This window comes from Pleurodeles waltl, chromosome 2_2 (assembly GCF_031143425.1).
Source record: "Pleurodeles waltl isolate 20211129_DDA chromosome 2_2, aPleWal1.hap1.20221129, whole genome shotgun sequence".
Lineage (NCBI taxonomy): Eukaryota > Metazoa > Chordata > Amphibia > Caudata > Salamandridae > Pleurodeles > Pleurodeles waltl.
The window spans coordinates 362,362,038-362,383,801 of NC_090439.1; positions in this window are offsets into that span (position 1 = coordinate 362,362,038).

The following is a 21,764-nucleotide window of genomic DNA, read 5'->3' on the forward strand; positions in this document are numbered from 1 at the left end:
AACTAGAGACCTAGGGGAATCCAAGGAGGGGTGACTTGCGGTGCTCGGACCAGGTTCTGTTACCCAGAATCCTTTGGAAACCTCAAAATTTGGCTAAAAAAACACATGTTCCTCACATTTCTGTGGCAGAAAGTTCTGGAATCTGAGAGGAGCCACAAATTTCCTTCCACTCAGCGTTCCCCCAAGTCTCCCGATAAAAATGATACCTCACTTGCGTGGGTAGGCCTAGCGCCAGCGACAGGAAACACCCCAAAGCGCAACGTGGACACATCCAAAATTATGGAAGAAAACAGAGGTGTTTTTTGCGAAGTGCCTACCTGTAGATTTTGGCCTCTAGCTCAGCCGGCACCTAGGGAAACCTACCAAACCTGTGCATTTCTGAAAACTAGAGACCTAGGGGAATCCAAGGAGGGGTGACTTGCGGGGCTCGGACCAGGTTCTGTTACCCAGAATCCTTTGCAAACCTCAAAATTTGGCTAAAAAAACACATGTTCCTCATATTTCTGTGGCAGAAAGTTCTGGAATCTGAGAGGAGCCACAAATTTCCTTCCACCCAGCGTTCCCCCAAGTCTTCCGATAAAAAGGATACCTCACTTGCGTGGGTAGGCCTAGCGCCAGCGACAGGAAACACCCCAAAGCGCAACGTGGACACATCCAAAATTTTGGAAGAAAACAGAGGTGTTTTTTGTGAAGTGCCTACCTGTAGATTTTGGCCTCTAGCTCAGCCGGCACCTAGGTCAACCTACCAAACCAGTGCATTTCTGAAAACTAGAGACCTAGGGGAATCCAAGGAGGGGTGACTTGCGGGGCGCGGACCAGGTTCTGTTACCCAGAATCCTTTGCAAACCTCAAAATTTGGCTAAAAAACCACATGTTCCTCACATTTCTGTGGCAGAAAGTTCTGGAATCTGAGAGGAACCACAAATTTCCTTCCATCAAGCGTTCCCCCAAGTCTCCCGATAAAAATGATACCTCACTTGCGTGGGTAGGCCTAGCGCCGGCGACAGGAAACACCCCAAAGGGCAACGTGGACACATCCAAAATTATGGAAGAAAACAGAGGTGTTTTTTGCGAAGTGCCTACCTGCAGATTTTGGCCTCTAGCTCAGCCGGCACCTAGGGAAACCTACCAAGCCAGTGTATTTCTGAAAACTAGAGACCTAGGGGAATCCAAGGAGGGGTGACTTGCGGGGCTCGGACCAGGTTCTGTTACCCAGAATCCTTTGCAAACCTCAAAATTTGGCTAAAAAACCACATGTTCCTCACATTTCTGTGGCAGAAAGTTCTGGAATCTGAGAGGAGCCACAAATTTCCTTCCACCCAGCGTTCCCCCAAGTCTCACGATAAAAATGAAACCTCACTTGCGTGGGTAGGCCTAGCGCCAGTGACAGGAAACACCCCAAAGGGCAACGTGGACACATCCATAATTTTGGAAGAAAACACAGGTGTTTTTTGCGAAGTGCCTACCTGTAGATTTTGGCCTCTAGCTCAGCCGGCACCTAGGGAAACCTACCAAACCTGTGCATTTCTGAAAACTAGAGACCTAGGGGAATCCAAGGAGGGGTGACTTGCAGGGCTTGGACCAGGTTCTGTTACCCAGAATCCTTTGCAAACCTCAAAATTTGGCTAAAAAAACACATGTTCCTCACATTTCTGTGGCAGAAAGTTCTGGAATCTGAGAGGAGCCACAAATTTCCTTCCACCCAGCGTTCCCCCAAGTCTCCCGATAAAAATGATACCTCACTTGCGTGGGTAGGCCTAGCGCCAGCGACAGGAAACACCCCAAATCGCAACGTGGACACATCCAAAATTATGGAAGAAAACAGAGGTGTTTTTTGCGAAGTGCCTACCTGTAGATTTTGGCCTCTAGCTCAGCCGGCACCTAGGGAAACCTACCAAACCTGTGCATTTCTGAAAACTAGAGATCTAGGGGAATCCAAGGAGGGGTGACTTGCGGGGCTTGGACCAGGTTCTGTTACCCAGAATCCTTTGCAAACCTCAAAATTTGGCTAAAAAAACACATGTTCCTCACATTTCTGTGGCAGAAAGTTCTGGAATCTGAGAGGAGCCACAAATTTCCTTCCACCCAGCGTTCCCCCAAGTCTCCCGATAAAAATGATACCTCACTTGCGTGGGTAGGCCTAGCGCCAGCGACAGGAAACACCCCAAATCGCAACGTGGACACATCCAAAATTATGGAAGAAAACACAGGTGTTTTTTGCGAAGTGCCTACCTGTAGATTTTGGCCTCTAGCTCAGCCGGCACCTAGGTCAACCTACCAAACCTGTGCATTTCTGAAAACTAGAGACCTAGGGGAATCCAAGGAGGGGTGACTTGCGGGGCTCGGACCAGGTTCTGTTACCCAGAATCCTTTGCAAACCTCAAAATTTGGCTAAAAAAACACATGTTCCTCATATTTCTGTGACAGAAAGTTCTGGAATCTGAGAGGAGCCACAAATTTCCTTCCACCCAGCGTTCCCCCAAGTCTCCCGATAAAAATGATACCTCACTTGCGTGGGTAGGCCTAGCGCCAGCGACAGGAAACAGCCCAAATCGCAATGTGGACACATCCAAAATTATGGAAGAAAACACAGGTGTTTTTTGCGAAGTGCCTACCTGTAGATTTTGGCCTCTAGCTCAGCCGGCACCTAGGGAAACCTACCAAACCTGTGCATTTCTGAAAACTAGAGACCTAGGGGAATCCAAGGAGGGGTGACTTGCGGTGCTCGGACCAGGTTCTGTTACCCAGAATCCTTTGGAAACCTCAAAATTTGGCTAAAAAAACACATGTTCCTCACATTTCTGTGGCAGAAAGTTCTGGAATCTGAGAGGAGCCACAAATTTCCTTCCACTCAGCGTTCCCCCAAGTCTCCCGATAAAAATGATACCTCACTTGCGTGGGTAGGCCTAGCGCCAGCGACAGGAAACACCCCAAAGCGCAACGTGGACACATCCAAAATTATGGAAGAAAACAGAGGTGTTTTTTGCGAAGTGCCTACCTGTAGATTTTGGCCTCTAGCTCAGCCGGCACCTAGGGAAACCTACCAAACCTGTGCATTTCTGAAAACTAGAGACCTAGGGGAATCCAAGGAGGGGTGACTTGCGGGGCGCGGACCAGGTTCTGTTACCCAGAATCCTTTGCAAACCTCAAAATTTGGCTAAAAAACCACATGTTCCTCACATTTCTGTGGCAGAAAGTTCTGGAATCTGAGAGGAACCACAAATTTCCTTCCACCCAGCGTTCCCCCAAGTCTCCCGATAAAAATGATACCTCACTTGTGTGGGTAGGCCTAGCGCCAGCGACAGGAAACACCCCAAAGCGCAACGTGGACACATCCAAAATTATGGAAGAAAACAGAGGTGTTTTTTGCGAAGTGCCTACCTGTAGATTTTGGCCTCTAGCTCAGCCGGCACCTAGGGAAACCTACCAAACCTGTGCATTTCTGAAAACTAGAGACCTAGGGGAATCCAAGGAGGGGTGACTTGCGGGGCGCGGACCAGGTTCTGTTACCCAGAATCCTTTGCAAACCTCAAAATTTGGCTAAAAAACCACATGTTCCTCACATTTCTGTGGCAGAAAGTTCTGGAATCTGAGAGGAACCACAAATTTCCTTCCATCCAGGTTCCCACAAGTCTCCCGATAAAAATGATACCTCACTTGCGTGGGTAGGCCTAGCGCCGGCGACAGGAAACACCCCAAAGGGCAACGTGGACACATCCAAAATTATGGAAGAAAACAGAGGTGTTTTTTGCGAAGTGCCTACCTGTAGATTTTGGCCTCTAGCTCAGCCGGCACCTAGGGAAACCTACCAAGCCTGTGTATTTCTGAAAACTAGAGACCTAGGGGAATCCAAGGAGGGGTGACTTGCGGGGATCGGACCAGGTTCTGTTACCCAGAATCCTTTGCAAACCTCAAAATTTGGCTAAAAAAACACATGTTCCTCACATTTCTGTGGCAGAAAGTTCTGGAATCTGAGAGGAGCCACAAATTTCCTTCCACCCAGCGTTCCCCCAAGTCTCACGATAAAAATGAAACCTCACTTGCGTGGGTAGGCCTAGCGCCAGTGACAGGAAACACCCCAAATCGCAACGTGGACACATCCATAATTTTGGAAGAAAACACAGGTGTTTTTTGCGAAGTGCCTACCTGTAGATTTTGGCCTCTAGCTCAGCCGGCACCTAGGGAAACCTACCAAACCTGTGCATTTCTGAAAACTAGAGACCTAGGGGAATCCAAGGAGGGGTGACTTGCGGGGCTTGGACCAGGTTCTGTTACCCAGAATCCTTTGCAAACCTCAAAATTTGGCTAAAAAAACACATGTTCCTCACATTTCTGTGGCAGAAAGTTCTGGAATCTGAGAGGAGCCACAAATTTCCTTCCACCCAGCGTTCCCCCAAGTCTCCCGATAAAAATGATACCTCACTTGCGTGGGTAGGCCTAGCGCCAGCGACAGGAAACACCCCAAATCGCAACGTGGACACATCCAAAATTATGGAAGAAAACACAGGTGTTTTTTGCGAAGTGCCTACCTGTAGATTTTGGCCTCTAGCTCAGCCGGCACCTAGGGAAACCTACCAAACCTGTGCATTTCTGAAAACTAGAGACCTAGGGGAATCCAAGGAGGGGTGACTTGCGGTGCTCGGACCAGGTTCTGTTACCCAGAATCCTTTGGAAACCTCAAAATTTGGCTAAAAAAACACATGTTCCTCACATTTCTGTGGCAGAAAGTTCTGGAATCTGAGAGGAGCCACAAATTTCCTTCCACTCAGCGTTCCCCCAAGTCTCCCGATAAAAATGATACCTCACTTGCGTGGGTAGGCCTAGCGCCAGCGACAGGAAACACCCCAAAGCGCAACGTGGACACATCCAAAATTATGGAAGAAAACAGAGGTGTTTTTTGCGAAGTGCCTACCTGTAGATTTTGGCCTCTAGCTCAGCCGGCACCTAGGGAAACCTACCAAACCTGTGCATTTCTGAAAACTAGAGACCTAGGGGAATCCAAGGAGGGGTGACTTGCGGGGCTCGGACCAGGTTCTGTTACCCAGAATCCTTTGCAAACCTCAAAATTTGGCTAAAAAAACACATGTTCCTCATATTTCTGTGGCAGAAAGTTCTGGAATCTGAGAGGAGCCACAAATTTCCTTCCACCCAGCGTTCCCCCAAGTCTTCCGATAAAAAGGATACCTCACTTGCGTGGGTAGGCCTAGCGCCAGCGACAGGAAACACCCCAAAGCGCAACGTGGACACATCCAAAATTTTGGAAGAAAACAGAGGTGTTTTTTGTGAAGTGCCTACCTGTAGATTTTGGCCTCTAGCTCAGCCGGCACCTAGGTCAACCTACCAAACCAGTGCATTTCTGAAAACTAGAGACCTAGGGGAATCCAAGGAGGGGTGACTTGCGGGGCGCGGACCAGGTTCTGTTACGCAGAATCCTTTGCAAACCTCAAAATTTGGCTAAAAAAACACATGTTCCTCACATTTCTGTGGCAGAAAGTTCTGGAATCTGAGTGGAGCCACAAATTTCCTTCCACCCAGCGTTCCCCCAAGTCTCCTGATAAAAATGATACCTCACTTGCGTGGGTAGGCCTGGCGCCGGCAACAGGAAACACCCCAAAGCGCAACGTGGACACGTCCAAAAGTTTGGAAGAACACAGAGGTATTTTTTGCGAAGTGCCTACCTGTAGATTTTGGCCTCTAGCTCAGCCGGCACCTAGGGAAACCTACCAAACCTGTGCATTTCTGAAAACTAGAGACCTAGGGGAATCCAAGGAGGGGTGACTTGCGGGGCTCGGACCAGGTTCTGTTATCCAGAATCCTTTGCAAACCTCAAAATTTGGCTAAAAAAACACATGTTCCTCACATTTCTGTGGCAGAAAGTTCTGGAATCTGAGAGGAGCCACAAATTTCCTTCCACCCAGCGTTCCCCCAAGTCTCCCGATAAAAATGATACCTCACTTGCGTGGGTAGGCCTAGCGCCGGCGACAGGAAACACCCCAAAGCGCAACGTGGACACGTCCAAAATTTAGGAAGAAAACAGAGATGTTTTTTGCGAAGTGCCTACCTGTAGATTTTGGCATCTAGCTCAACCGGCACCTAGGGAAACCTACCAAACCTGTGCATTTCTGAAAACTAGAGACCTAGGGGAATCCAAGATGGGGTGACTTGCGGGGCTCGGACCAGGTTCTGTTACCCAGAATCCTTTGCAAACCTCAAAATTTGGGTAAATAAACACATGTTCCTCACATTTCTGTGGCAGAAAGTTCTGGAATCTGAGAGGAGCCACAAATTTCCTTCCACCCAGCGTTCCCCCAAGTCTCCCGATAAAAATGATACCTCACTTGCGTGGGTAGGCCTAGAGCCGGCGACAGGAAACACCCCAAAGCGCAACGTGGACACGTCCAAAATTTTGGAAGAAAACAGAGGTGTTTTTTACGAAGTGCCTACCTGTAGATTTTGGCCTCTAGCTCAGCCGGCACCTAGGGAAACCTACCAAACCTGTGCATTTCTGAAAACTAGAGACCAAGGGGAATCCAAGGAGGGGTGACTTGCGGGGCTTGGACCAGGTTCTGTTACCCAGAATCCTTTGCAAACCTCAAAATTTGGCTAAAAAAACACATGTTCCTCACATTTCTGTGGCAGAAAGTTCTGGAATCTGAGAGGAGCCACAAATTTCCTTCCACCCAGCGTTCCCCCAAGTCTCCCGATAAAAATGATACCTCACTTGCGTGGGTAGGCCTAGTGCCAGCGACAGGAAACACCCCAAATCGCAATGTGGACACATCCAAAATTATGGAAGAAAACACAGGTGTTTTTTGCGAAGTGCCTACCTGTAGATTTTGGCCTCTAGCTCAGCCGGCACCTAGGGAAACCTACCAAACCTGTGCATTTCTGAAAACTAGAGACCTAGGGGAATCCAAGGAGGGGTGACTTGCGGTGCTCGGACCAGGTTCTGTTACCCAGAATCCTTTGGAAACCTCAAAATTTGGCTAAAAAAACACATGTTCCTCACATTTCTGTGGCAGAAAGTTCTGGAATCTGAGAGGAGCCACAAATTTCCTTCCACTCAGCGTTCCCCCAAGTCTCCCGATAAAAATGATACCTCACTTGCGTGGGTAGGCCTAGCGCCAGCGACAGGAAACACCCCAAAGCGCAACGTGGACACATCCAAAATTATGGAAGAAAACAGAGGTGTTTTTTGCGAAGTGCCTACCTGTAGATTTTGGCCTCTAGCTCAGCCGGCACCTAGGGAAACCTACCAAACCTGTGCATTTCTGAAAACTAGAGACCTAGGGGAATCCAAGGAGGGGTGACTTGCGGGGCGCGGACCAGGTTCTGTTACCCAGAATCCTTTGCAAACCTCAAAATTTGGCTAAAAAACCACATGTTCCTCACATTTCTGTGGCAGAAAGTTCTGGAATCTGAGAGGAACCACAAATTTCCTTCCACCCAGCGTTCCCCCAAGTCTCCCGATAAAAATGATACCTCACTTGCGTGGGTAGGCCTAGCGCCAGCGACAGGAAACACCCCAAAGCGCAACGTGGACACATCCAAAATTATGGAAGAAAACAGAGGTGTTTTTTGCGAAGTGCCTACCTGTAGATTTTGGCCTCTAGCTCAGCCGGCACCTAGGGAAACCTACCAAACCTGTGCATTTTTGAAAACTAGAGACCTAGGGGAATCCAAGGAGGGGTGACTTGTGGGGCGCGGACCAGGTTCTGTTACCCAGAATCCTTTGCAAACCTCAAAATTTGGCTAAAAAACCACCTGTTCCTCAAATTTCTGTGGCAGAAAGTTCTGGAATCTGAGAGGAACCACAAATTTCCTTCCATCCAGCGTTCCCCCAAGTCTCCCGATAAAAAGGATACCTCACTTGCGTGGGTAGGCCTAGCGCCGGCGACAGGAAACACCCCAAAGGGCAACGTGGACACATCCAAAATTATGGAAGAAAACAGAGGTGTTTTTTGCGAAGTGCCTACCTGTAGATTTTGGCCTCTAGCTCAGCCGGCACCTAGGGAAACCTACCAAACCTGTGCATTTCTGAAAACTAGAGACCTAGGGGAATCCAAGGAGGGGTGACTTGCGGGGCGCGGACCAGGTTCTGTTACCCAGAATCCTTTGCAAACCTCAAAATTTGGCTAAAAAACCACATGTTCCTCACATTTCTGTGGCAGAAAGTTCTGGAATCTGAGAGGAACCACAAATTTCCTTCCACCCAGCGTTCCCCCAAGTCTCCCGATAAAAATGATACCTCACTTGCGTGGGTAGGCCTAGCGCCAGCGACAGGAAACACCCCAAAGCGCAACGTGGACACATCCAAAATTATGGAAGAAAACAGAGGTGTTTTTTGCGAAGTGCCTACCTGTAGATTTTGGCCTCTAGCTCAGCCGGCACCTAGGGAAACCTACCAAACCTGTGCATTTTTGAAAACTAGAGACCTAGGGGAATCCAAGGAGGGGTGACTTGTGGGGCGCGGACCAGGTTCTGTTACCCAGAATCCTTTGCAAACCTCAAAATTTGGCTAAAAAACCACATGTTCCTCAAATTTCTGTGGCAGAAAGTTCTGGAATCTGAGAGGAACCACAAATTTCCTTCCATCCAGCGTTCCCCCAAGTCTCCCGATAAAAATGATACCTCACTTGCGTGGGTAGGCCTAGCGCCGGGGACAGGAAACACCCCAAAGGGCAACGTGGACACATCCAAAATTATGGAAGAAAACAGAGGTGTTTTTTGCGAAGTGCCTACCTGTAGATTTTGGCCTCTAGCTCAGCCGGCACCTAGGGAAACCTACCAAACCTGTGCATTTCTGAAAACTAGAGACCTAGGGGAATCCAAGGAGGGGTGACTTGCGGGGCTCGGACCAGGTTCTGTTACCCAGAATCCTTTGCAAACCTCAAAATTTGGCTAAAAAAACACATGTTCCTCATATTTCTGTGGCAGAAAGTTCTGGAATCTGAGAGGAGCCACAAATTTCCTTCCACCCAGCGTTCCCCCAAGTCTCCCGATAAAAAGGATACCTCACTTGCGTGGGTAGGCCTAGCGCCAGCGACAGGAAACACCCCAAAGCGCAACGTGGACACATCCAAAATTTTGGAAGAAAACAGAGGTGTTTTTTGCGAAGTGCCTACCTGTAGATTTTGGCCTCTAGCTCAGCCGGCACCTAGGGAAACCTACCAAACCTGTGCATTTCTGAAAACTAGAGACCTAGGGGAATCCAAGGAGGGGTGACTTGCGGGGCGCGGACCAGGTTCTGTTACCCAGAATCCTTTGCAAACCTCAAAATTTGGCTAAAAAACCACATGTTCCTCACATTTCTGTGGCAGAAAGTTCTGGAATCTGAGAGGAACCACAAATTTCCTTCCACCCAGCGTTCCCCCAAGTCTCCCGATAAAAATGATACCTCACTTGCGTGGGTAGGCCTAGCGCCAGCGACAGGAAACACCCCAAAGCGCAACGTGGACACATCCAAAATTATGGAAGAAAACAGAGGTGTTTTTTGCGAAGTGCCTACCTGTAGATTTTGGCCTCTAGCTCAGCCGGCACCTAGGGAAACCTACCAAACCTGTGCATTTCTGAAAACTAGAGACCTAGGGGAATCCAAGGAGGGGTGACTTGCGGGGCGCGGACCAGGTTCTGTTACCCAGAATCCTTTGCAAACCTCAAAATCTGGCTAAAAAAACACATGTTCCTCACATTTATGTGGCAGAAAGTTCTGGAATCTGAGAGGAGCCACAAATTTCCTTCCACCCAGCGTTCCCCCAAGTCTCCCGATAAAAATGATACCTCACTTGCGTGGGTAGGCCTAGTGCCAGCGACAGGAAACACCCCAAATCGCAATGTGGACACATCCAAAATTATGTAAGAAAACACAGGTGTTTTTTGCGAAGTGCCTACCTGTAGATTTTGGCCTCTAGCTGAGCCGGCACCTAGGGAAACCTACCAAACCTGTGCATTTCTGAAAACTAGAGACCTAGGGGAATCCAAGGAGGGGTGACTTGCGGTGCTCGGACCAGGTTCTGTTACCCAGAATCCTTTGGAAACCTCAAAATTTGGCTAAAAAAACACATGTTCCTCACATTTCTGTGGCAGAAAGTTCTGGAATCTGAGAGGAGCCACAAATTTCCTTCCACTCAGCGTTCCCCCAAGTCTCCCGATAAAAATGATACCTCACTTGCGTGGGTAGGCCTAGCGCCAGCGACAGGAAACACCCCAAAGCGCAACGTGGACACATCCAAAATTATGGAAGAAAACAGAGGTGTTTTTTGCGAAGTGCCTACCTGTAGATTTTGGCCTCTAGCTCAGCCGGCACCTAGGGAAACCTACCAAACCTGTGCATTTCTGAAAACTAGAGACCTAGGGGAATCCAAGGAGGGGTGACTTGCGGGGCGCGGACCAGGTTCTGTTACCCAGAATCCTTTGCAAACCTCAAAATTTGGCTAAAAAACCACATGTTCCTCACATTTCTGTGGCAGAAAGTTCTGGAATCTGAGAGGAACCACAAATTTCCTTCCACCCAGCGTTCCCCCAAGTCTCCCGATAAAAATGATACCTCACTTGCGTGGGTAGGCCTAGCGCCAGCGACAGGAAACACCCCAAAGCGCAACGTGGACACATCCAAAATTATGGAAGAAAACAGAGGTGTTTTTTGCGAAGTGCCTACCTGTAGATTTTGGCCTCTAGCTCAGCCGGCACCTAGGGAAACCTACCAAACCTGTGCATTTCTGAAAACTAGAGACCTAGGGGAATCCAAGGAGGGGTGACTTGCGGGGCGCGGACCAGGTTCTGTTACCCAGAATCCTTTGCAAACCTCAAAATTTGGCTAAAAAACCACATGTTCCTCAAATTTCTGTGGCAGAAAGTTCTGGAATCTGAGAGGAACCACAAATTTCCTTCCATCCAGCGTTCCCCCAAGTCTCCCGATAAAAATGATACCTCACTTGCGTGGGTAGGCCTAGCGCCGGCGACAGGAAACACCCCAAAGGGCAACGTGGACACATCCAAAATTATGGAAGAAAACAGAGGTGTTTTTTGCGAAGTGCCTACCTGTAGATTTTGGCCTCTAGCTCAGCCTTCACCTAGGGAAACCTAACAAACCTGTGCATTTCTGAAAACTAGAGACCTAGGGGAATCCAAGGAGGGGTGACTTGCGGGGCGCGGACCAGGTTCTGTTACCCAGAATCCTTTGCAAACCTCAAAATTTGGCTAAAAAACCACATGTTCCTCACATTTCTGTGGCAGAAAGTTCTGGAATCTGAGAGGAACCACAAATTTCCTTCCACCCAGCGTTCCCCCAAGTCTCCCGATAAAAATGATACCTCACTTGCGTGGGTAGGCCTAGCGCCAGCGACAGGAAACACCCCAAAGCGCAACGTGGACACATCCAAAATTATGGAAGAAAACAGAGGTGTTTTTTGCGAAGTGCCTACCTGTAGATTTTGGCCTCTAGCTCAGCCGGCACCTAGGGAAACCTACCAAACCTGTGCATTTCTGAAAACTAGAGACCTAGGGGAATCCAAGGAGGGGTGACTTGCGGGGCGCGGACCAGGTTCTGTTACCCAGAATCCTTTGCAAACCTCAAAATTTGGCTAAAAAACCACATGTTCCTCAAATTTCTGTGGCAGAAAGTTCTGGAATCTGAGAGGAACCACACATTTCCTTCCATCCAGCGTTCCCCCAAGTCTCCCGATAAAAATGATACCTCACTTGCGTGGGTAGGCCTAGCGCCGGCGACAGGAAACACCCCAAAGGGCAACGTGGACACATCCAAAATTATGGAAGAAAACAGAGGTGTTTTTTGCGAAGTGCCTACCTGTAGATTTTGGCCTCTAGCTCAGCCGGCACCTAGGGAAACCTACCAAACCTGTGCATTTCTGAAAACTAGAGACCTAGGGGAATCCAAGGAGGGGTGACTTGCGGGGCGCGGACCAGGTTCTGTTACCCAGAATCCTTTGCAAACCTCAAAATTTGGCTAAAAAACCACATGTTCCTCACATTTCTGTGGCAGAAAGTTCTGGAATCTGAGAGGAACCACAAATTTCCTTCCACCCAGCGTTCCCCCAAGTCTCCCGATAAAAATGATACCTCACTTGCGTGGGTAGGCCTAGCGCCAGCGACAGGAAACACCCCAAAGCGCAACGTGGACACATCCAAAATTATGGAAGAAAACAGAGGTGTTTTTTGCGAAGTGCCTACCTGTAGATTTTGGCCTCTAGCTCAGCCGGCACCTAGGGAAACCTACCAAACCTGTGCATTTCTGAAAACTAGAGACCTAGGGGAATCCAAGGAGGGGTGACTTGCGGGGCGCGGACCAGGTTCTGTTACCCAGAATCCTTTGCAAACCTCAAAATTTGGCTAAAAAAACACATGTTCCTCACATTTCTGTGGCAGAAAGTTCTGGAATCTGAGAGGAGCCACAAATTTCCTTCCACCCAGCGTTCCCCCAAGTCTCCCGATAAAAATGATACCTCACTTGCGTGGGTAGGCCTAGTGCCAGCGACAGGAAACACCCCAAATCGCAATGTGGACACATCCAAAATTATGTAAGAAAACACAGGTGTTTTTTGCGAAGTGCCTACCTGTAGATTTTGGCCTCTAGCTCAGCCGGCACCTAGGGAAACCTACCAAACCTGTGCATTTCTGAAAACTAGAGACCTAGGGGAATCCAAGGAGGGGTGACTTGCGGGGCGCGGACCAGGTTCTGTTACCCAGAATCCTTTGCAAACCTCAAAATTTGGCTAAAAAAACACATGTTCCTCACATTTCTGTGGCAGAAAGTTCTGGAATCTGAGAGGAGCCACAAATTTCCTTCCACCCAGAGTTCCCCCAAGTCTCCCGATAAAAATGATACCTCACTTGCGTGGGTAGGCCTAGTGCCAGCGACAGGAAACACCCCAAATCGCAATGTGGACACATCCAAAATTATGTAAGAAAACACAGGTGTTTTTTGCGAAGTGCCTAACTGTAGATTTTGGCCTCTAGCTCAGCCGGCACCTAGGGAAACCTACCAAACCTGTGCATTTCTGAAAACTAGAGACCTAGGGGAATCCAAGGAGGGGTGACTTGCGGTGCTCGGACCAGGTTCTGTTACCCAGAATCCTTTGGAAACCTCAAAATTTGGCTAAAAAACACATGTTCCTCACATTTCTGTGGCAGAAAGTTCTGGAATCTGAGAGGAGCCACAAATTTCCTTCCACTCAACGTTCCCCCAAGTCTCCCGATAAAAATGATACCTCACTTGCGTGGGTAGGCCTAGCACCAGCGACAGGAAACACCCCAAAGCGCAACGTGGACACATGCAAAATTATGGAAGAAAACACAGGTGTTTTTTGCGAAGTGCCTACCTGTAGATTTTGGCCTCTAGCTCACCCGGCACCTAGGGAAACCTACCAAACCTGTGCATTTCTGAAAACTAGAGACCTAGGGGAATCCAAGGAGGGGTGACTTGCGGGGCGCGGACCAGGTTCTGTTACCCAGAATCCTTTGCAAACCTCAAAATTTGGCTAAAAAACCACATGTTCCTCACATTTCTGTGGCAGAAAGTTCTGGAATCTGAGAGGAACCACAAATTTCCTTCCACCCAGCGTTCCCCCAAGTCTCCCGATAAAAATGATACCTCACTTGCGTGGGTAGGCCTAGCGCCAGCGACAGGAAACACCCCAAAGTGCAACGTGGACAAATCCAAAATTATGGAAGAAAACAGAGGTGTTTTTTGCGAAGTGCCTACCTGTAGATTTTGGCCTCTAGCTCAGCCGGCACCTATGGAAACCTACCAAACCTGTGCATTTCTGAAAACTAGAGACCTAGGGGAATCCAAGGAGGGGTGACTTGCGGGGCGCGGACCAGGTTCTGTTACCCAGAATCCTTTGCAAACCTCAAAATTTGGCTAAAAAACCACATGTTCCTCAAATTTCTGTGGCAGAAAGTTCTGGAATCTGAGAGGAACCACAAATTTCCTTCCATCCAGCGTTCCCCCAAGTCTCCCGATAAAAATGATACCTCACTTGCGTGGGTAGGCCTAGCGCCGGCGAAAGGAAACACCCCAAAGGGCAACGTGGACACATCCAAAATTATGGAAGAAAACAGAGGTGTTTTTTGCGAAGTGCCTACCTGTAGATTTTGGCCTCTAGCTCAGCCGGCATCTAGGGAAACCTACCAAACCTGTGCATTTCTGAAAACTAGAGACCTAGGGGAATCCAAGGAGGGGTGACTTGCGGGGCGCGGACCAGGTTCTGTTACCCAGAATCCTTTGCAAACCTCAAAATTTGGCTAAAAAACCACATGTTCCTCACATTTCTGTGGCAGAAAGTTCTGGAATCTGAGAGGAACCACAAATTTCCTTCCACCCAGCGTTCCCCCAAGTCTCCCGATAAAAATGATACCTCACTTGCGTGGGTAGGCCTAGCGCCAGCGACAGGAAACACCCCAAAGCGCAACGTGGACACATCCAAAATTATGGAAGAAAACAGAGGTGTTTTTTGCGAAGTGCCTACCTGTAGATTTTGGCCTCTAGCTCAGCCGGCACCTAGGGAAACCTACCAAACCTGTGCATTTCTGAAAACTAGAGACCTAGGGGAATCCAAGGAGGGGTGACTTGCGGGGCGCGGACCAGGTTCTGTTACCCAGAATCCTTTGCAAACCTCAAAATTTGGCTAAAAAAACACATGTTCCTCACATTTCTGTGGCAGAAAGTTCTGGAATCTGAGAGGAGCCACAAATTTCCTTCCACCCAGCGTTCCCCCAAGTCTCCCGATAAAAATGATACCTCACTTGCGTGGGTAGGCCTAGTGCCAGCGACAGGAAACACCCCAAATCGCAATGTGGACACATCCAAAATTATGTAAGAAAACACAGGTGTTTTTTGCGAAGTGCCTACCTGTAGATTTTGGCCTCTAGCTCAGCCGGCACCTAGGGAAACCTACCAAACCTGTGCATTTCTGAAAACTAGAGACCTAGGGGAATCCAAGGAGGGGTGACTTGCGGTGCTCGGACCAGGTTCTGTTACCCAGAATCCTTTGGAAACCTCAAAATTTGGCTAAAAAAACACATGTTCCTCACATTTCTGTGGCAGAAAGTTCTGGAATCTGAGAGGAGCCACAAATTTCCTTCCACTCAGCGTTCCCCCACGTCTCCCGATAAAAATGATACCTCACTTGCGTGGGTAGGCCTAGCGCCAGCGACAGGAAACACCCCAAAGCGCAACGTGGACACATCCAAAATTATGGAAGAAAACAGAGGTGTTTTTTGCGAAGTGCCTACCTGTAGATTTTGGCCTCTAGCTCAGCCGGCACCTAGGGAAACCTACCAAACCTGTGCATTTCTGAAAACTAGAGACCTAGGGGAATCCAAGGAGGGGTGACTTGCGGGGCGCGGACCAGGTTCTGTTACCCAGAATCCTTTGCAAACCTCAAAATTTGGCTAAAAAACCACATGTTCCTCACATTTCTGTGGCAGAAAGTTCTGGAATCTGAGAGGAACCACAAATTTCCTTCCACCCAGCGTTCCCCCAAGTCTCCCGATAAAAATGATACCTCACTTGCGTGGGTAGGCCTAGCGCCAGCGACAGGAAACACCCCAAAGCGCAACGTGGACACATCCAAAATTATGGAAGAAAACACAGGTGTTTTTTGCGAAGTGCCTACCTGTAGATTTTGGCCTCTAGCTCAGCCGGCACCTAGGGAAACCTACCAAACCTGTGCATTTCTGAAAACTAGAGACCTAGGGGAATCCAAGGAGGGGTGACTTGCGGGGCGCGGACCAGGTTCTGTTACCCAGAATCCTTTGCAAACCTCAAAATTTGGCTAAAAAACCACATGTTCCTCACATTTCTGTGGCAGAAAGTTCTGGAATCTGAGAGGAACCACAAATTTCCTTCCATCAAGCGTTCCCCCAAGTCTCCCGATAAAAATGATACCTCACTTGCGTGGGTAGGCCTAGCGCCGGCGACAGGAAACACCCCAAAGGGCAACGTGGACACATCCAAAATTATGGAAGAAAACAGAGGTGTTTTTTGCGAAGTGCCTACCTGCAGATTTTGGCCTCTAGCTCAGCCGGCACCTAGGGAAACCTACCAAGCCAGTGTATTTCTGAAAACTAGAGACCTAGGGGAATCCAAGGAGGGGTGACTTGCGGGGCTCGGACCAGGTTCTGTTACCCAGAATCCTTTGCAAACCTCAAAATTTGGCTAAAAAACCACATGTTCCTCACATTTCTGTGGCAGAAAGTTCTGGAATCTGAGAGGAGCCACAAATTTCCTTCCACCCAGCGTTCCCCCAAGTCTCACGATAAAAATGAAACCTCACTTGCGTGGGTAGGCCTAGCGCCAGTGACAGGAAACACCCCAAAGGGCAACGTGGACACATCCATAATTTTGGAAGAAAACACAGGTGTTTTTTGCGAAGTGCCTACCTGTAGATTTTGGCCTCTAGCTCAGCCGGCACCTAGGGAAACCTACCAAACCTGTGCATTTCTGAAAACTAGAGACCTAGGGGAATCCAAGGAGGGGTGACTTGCAGGGCTTGGACCAGGTTCTGTTACCCAGAATCCTTTGCAAACCTCAAAATTTGGCTAAAAAAACACATGTTCCTCACATTTCTGTGGCAGAAAGTTCTGGAATCTGAGAGGAGCCACAAATTTCCTTCCACCCAGCGTTCCCCCAAGTCTCCCGATAAAAATGATACCTCACTTGCGTGGGTAGGCCTAGCGCCAGCGACAGGAAACACCCCAAATCGCAACGTGGACACATCCAAAATTATGGAAGAAAACACAGGTGTTTTTTGCGAAGTGCCTACCTGTAGATTTTGGCCTCTAGCTCAGCCGGCACCTAGGGAAACCTACCAAACCTGTGCATTTCTGAAAACTAGAGACCTAGGGGAATCCAAGGAGGGGTGACTTGCGGGGCTTGGACCAGGTTCTGTTACCCAGAATCCTTTGCAAACCTCAAAATTTGGCTAAAAAAACACATGTTCCTCACATTTCTGTGGCAGAAAGTTCTGGAATCTGAGAGGAGCCACAAATTTCCTTCCACCCAGCGTTCCCCCAAGTCTCCCGATAAAAATGATACCTCACTTGCGTGGGTAGGCCTAGCGCCAGCGACAGGAAACACCCCAAATCGCAACGTGGACACATCCAAAATTATGGAAGAAAACACAGGTGTTTTTTGCGAAGTGCCTACCTGTAGATTTTGGCCTCTAGCTCAGCCGGCACCTAGGTCAACCTACCAAACCTGTGCATTTCTGAAAACTAGAGACCTAGGGGAATCCAAGGAGGGGTGACTTGCGGGGCTCGGACCAGGTTCTGTTACCCAGAATCCTTTGCAAACCTCAAAATTTGGCTAAAAAAACACATGTTCCTCATATTTCTGTGACAGAAAGTTCTGGAATCTGAGAGGAGCCACAAATTTCCTTCCACCCAGCGTTCCCCCAAGTCTCCCGATAAAAATGATACCTCACTTGCGTGGGTAGGCCTAGCGCCAGCGACAGGAAACAGCCCAAATCGCAATGTGGACACATCCAAAATTATGGAAGAAAACACAGGTGTTTTTTGCGAAGTGCCTACCTGTAGATTTTGGCCTCTAGCTCAGCCGGCACCTAGGGAAACCTACCAAACCTGTGCATTTCTGAAAACTAGAGACCTAGGGGAATCCAAGGAGGGGTGACTTGCGGTGCTCGGACCAGGTTCTGTTACCCAGAATCCTTTGGAAACCTCAAAATTTGGCTAAAAAAACACATGTTCCTCACATTTCTGTGGCAGAAAGTTCTGGAATCTGAGAGGAGCCACAAATTTCCTTCCACTCAGCGTTCCCCCAAGTCTCCCGATAAAAATGATACCTCACTTGCGTGGGTAGGCCTAGCGCCAGCGACAGGAAACACCCCAAAGCGCAACGTGGACACATCCAAAATTATGGAAGAAAACAGAGGTGTTTTTTGCGAAGTGCCTACCTGTAGATTTTGGCCTCTAGCTCAGCCGGCACCTAGGGAAACCTACCAAACCTGTGCATTTCTGAAAACTAGAGACCTAGGGGAATCCAAGGAGGGGTGACTTGCGGGGCGCGGACCAGGTTCTGTTACCCAGAATCCTTTGCAAACCTCAAAATTTGGCTAAAAAACCACATGTTCCTCACATTTCTGTGGCAGAAAGTTCTGGAATCTGAGAGGAACCACAAATTTCCTTCCACCCAGCGTTCCCCCAAGTCTCCCGATAAAAATGATACCTCACTTGTGTGGGTAGGCCTAGCGCCAGCGACAGGAAACACCCCAAAGCGCAACGTGGACACATCCAAAATTATGGAAGAAAACAGAGGTGTTTTTTGCGAAGTGCCTACCTGTAGATTTTGGCCTCTAGCTCAGCCGGCACCTAGGGAAACCTACCAAACCTGTGCATTTCTGAAAACTAGAGACCTAGGGGAATCCAAGGAGGGGTGACTTGCGGGGCGCGGACCAGGTTCTGTTACCCAGAATCCTTTGCAAACCTCAAAATTTGGCTAAAAAACCACATGTTCCTCACATTTCTGTGGCAGAAAGTTCTGGAATCTGAGAGGAACCACAAATTTCCTTCCATCCAGGTTCCCACAAGTCTCCCGATAAAAATGATACCTCACTTGCGTGGGTAGGCCTAGCGCCGGCGACAGGAAACACCCCAAAGGGCAACGTGGACACATCCAAAATTATGGAAGAAAACAGAGGTGTTTTTTGCGAAGTGCCTACCTGTAGATTTTGGCCTCTAGCTCAGCCGGCACCTAGGGAAACCTACCAAGCCTGTGTATTTCTGAAAACTAGAGACCTAGGGGAATCCAAGGAGGGGTGACTTGCGGGGATCGGACCAGGTTCTGTTACCCAGAATCCTTTGCAAACCTCAAAATTTGGCTAAAAAAACACATGTTCCTCACATTTCTGTGGCAGAAAGTTCTGGAATCTGAGAGGAGCCACAAATTTCCTTCCACCCAGCGTTCCCCCAAGTCTCACGATAAAAATGAAACCTCACTTGCGTGGGTAGGCCTAGCGCCAGTGACAGGAAACACCCCAAATCGCAACGTGGACACATCCATAATTTTGGAAGAAAACACAGGTGTTTTTTGCGAAGTGCCTACCTGTAGATTTTGGCCTCTAGCTCAGCCGGCACCTAGGGAAACCTACCAAACCTGTGCATTTCTGAAAACTAGAGACCTAGGGGAATCCAAGGAGGGGTGACTTGCGGGGCTTGGACCAGGTTCTGTTACCCAGAATCCTTTGCAAACCTCAAAATTTGGCTAAAAAAACACATGTTCCTCACATTTCTGTGGCAGAAAGTTCTGGAATCTGAGAGGAGCCACAAATTTCCTTCCACCCAGCGTTCCCCCAAGTCTCCCGATAAAAATGATACCTCACTTGCGTGGGTAGGCCTAGCGCCGGCGACAGGAAACACCCCAAATCGCAACGTGGACACATCCAAAATTATGGAAGAAAACACAGGTGTTTTTTGCGAAGTGCCTACCTGTAGATTTTGGCCTCTAGCTCAGCCGGCACCTAGGGAAACCTACCAAACCTGTGCATTTCTGAAAACTAGAGACCTAGGGGAATCCAAGGAGGGGTGACTTGCGGTGCTCGGACCAGGTTCTGTTACCCAGAATCCTTTGGAAACCTCAAAATTTGGCTAAAAAAACACATGTTCCTCACATTTCTGTGGCAGAAAGTTCTGGAATCTGAGAGGAGCCACAAATTTCCTTCCACTCAGCGTTCCCCCAAGTCTCCCGATAAAAATGATACCTCACTTGCGTGGGTAGGCCTAGCGCCAGCGACAGGAAACACCCCAAAGCGCAACGTGGACACATCCAAAATTATGGAAGAAAACAGAGGTGTTTTTTGCGAACTGCCTACCTGTAGATTTTGGCCTCTAGCTCAGCCGGCACCTAGGGAAACCTACCAAACCTGTGCATTTCTGAAAACTAGAGACCTAGGGGAATCCAAGGAGGGGTGACTTGCGGGGCTCGGACCAGGTTCTGTTACCCAGAATCCTTTGCAAACCTCAAAATTTGGCTAAAAAAACACATGTTCCTCATATTTCTGTGGCAGAAAGTTCTGGAATCTGAGAGGAGCCACAAATTTCCTTCCACCCAGCGTTCCCCCAAGTCTTCCGATAAAAAGGATACCTCACTTGCGTGGGTAGGCCTAGCGCCAGCGACAGGAAACACCCCAAAGCGCAACGTGGACACATCCAAAATTTTGGAAGAAAACAGAGGTGTTTTTTGTGAAGTGCCTACCTGTAGATTTTGGCCTCTAGCTCAGCCGGCACCTAGGTCAACCTACCAAACCAGTGCATTTCTGAAAACTAGAGACCTAGGGGAATCCAAGGAGGGGTGACTTGCGGGGCGCGGACCAGGTTCTGTTACGCAGAATCCTTTGCAAACCTCAAAATTTGGCTAAAAAAACACATGTTCCTCACATTTCTGTGGCAGAAAGTTCTGGAATCTGAGTGGAGCCACAAATTTCCTTCCACCCAGCGTTCCCCCAAGTCTCCTGATAAAAATGATACCTCACTTGCGTGGGTAGGCCTGGCGCCGGCAACAGGAAACACCCCAAAGCGCAACGTGGACACGTCCAAAAGTTTGGAAGAACACAGAGGTATTTTTTGCGAAGTGCCTACCTGTAGATTTTGGCCTCTAGCTCAGCCGGCACCTAGGGAAACCTACCAAACCTGTGCATTTCTGAAAACTAGAGACCTAGGGGAATCCAAGATGGGGTGACTTGCGGGGCTCGGACCAGGTTCTCTTACCCAGAATCCTTTGCAAACCTCAAAATTTGGCTAAAAAACACATGTTCCTCACATTTCTTTGGCAGAAAGTTCTGGAATCGGAGAGGAGCCACAAATGTCCTTCCACCCAGCGTTCCCCCAAGTCTCCCGATAAGAATGATACCTAACTTGCGTGGGTAGGCCAAGCTCCAGCGACAGGAAACACCCCAAAGCGCAACGTGGACTCATCCAAAATTTTGGAAGAAAACAGAGGTGTTTTTTGCGAAGTGCCTACCTGTAGATTTTGGCCTCTAGCTCAGCCGGCACCTAGGGAAACCTACAAAACCTGTGCATTTCTGAAAACTAGAGACCTATGGGAATCCAAGGAGGGGTGACTTGCGGGGCTCAGACCAGTTTCTGTTACCCAGAATCCTTTGCAAACCTCAAAATTTGGCTCAAAAAACACATGTTCCTCACATTTCTGTGGCAGAAAGTTCTGGAATCTGAGAGGAACCACAAATTTCCTTCCACCCAGCGTTCCCCCAAGTCTCCCGATAAAAATGATACCTCACTTGCGTGTGTAGGCCTAGCACCGGCGACAGGAAACACCCCAAAGCGCAACGTGGACACGTCCAAAATTTTGGAAGAAAACAGAGGTGTTTTTTGCGAAGTGCCTACCTGTAGATTTTGGCCTCTGGCTCAGCCGGCACCTAGGGAAACCTACCAAACCTGTGCATTTCTGAAAACTAGAGACCTAGGGGAATCCAAGATGGGGTGACTTGCGGGGCTCGGACCAGGTTCTCTTACCCAGAATCCTTTGCAAACCTCAAAATTTGGCTAAAAAACACATGTTCCTCACATTTCTGTGGCAGAAAGTTCTGGAATCTGAGTGGAGCCACAAATTTCCTTCCACCCAGCGTTCCCCCAAGTCTCCTGATAAAAATGATACCTCACTTGCGTGGGTAGGCCTGGCGCCGGCAACAGGAAACACCCCAAAGCGCAACGTGGACACGTCCAAAAGTTTGGAAGAACACAGAGGTATTTTTTGCGAAGTGCCTACCTGT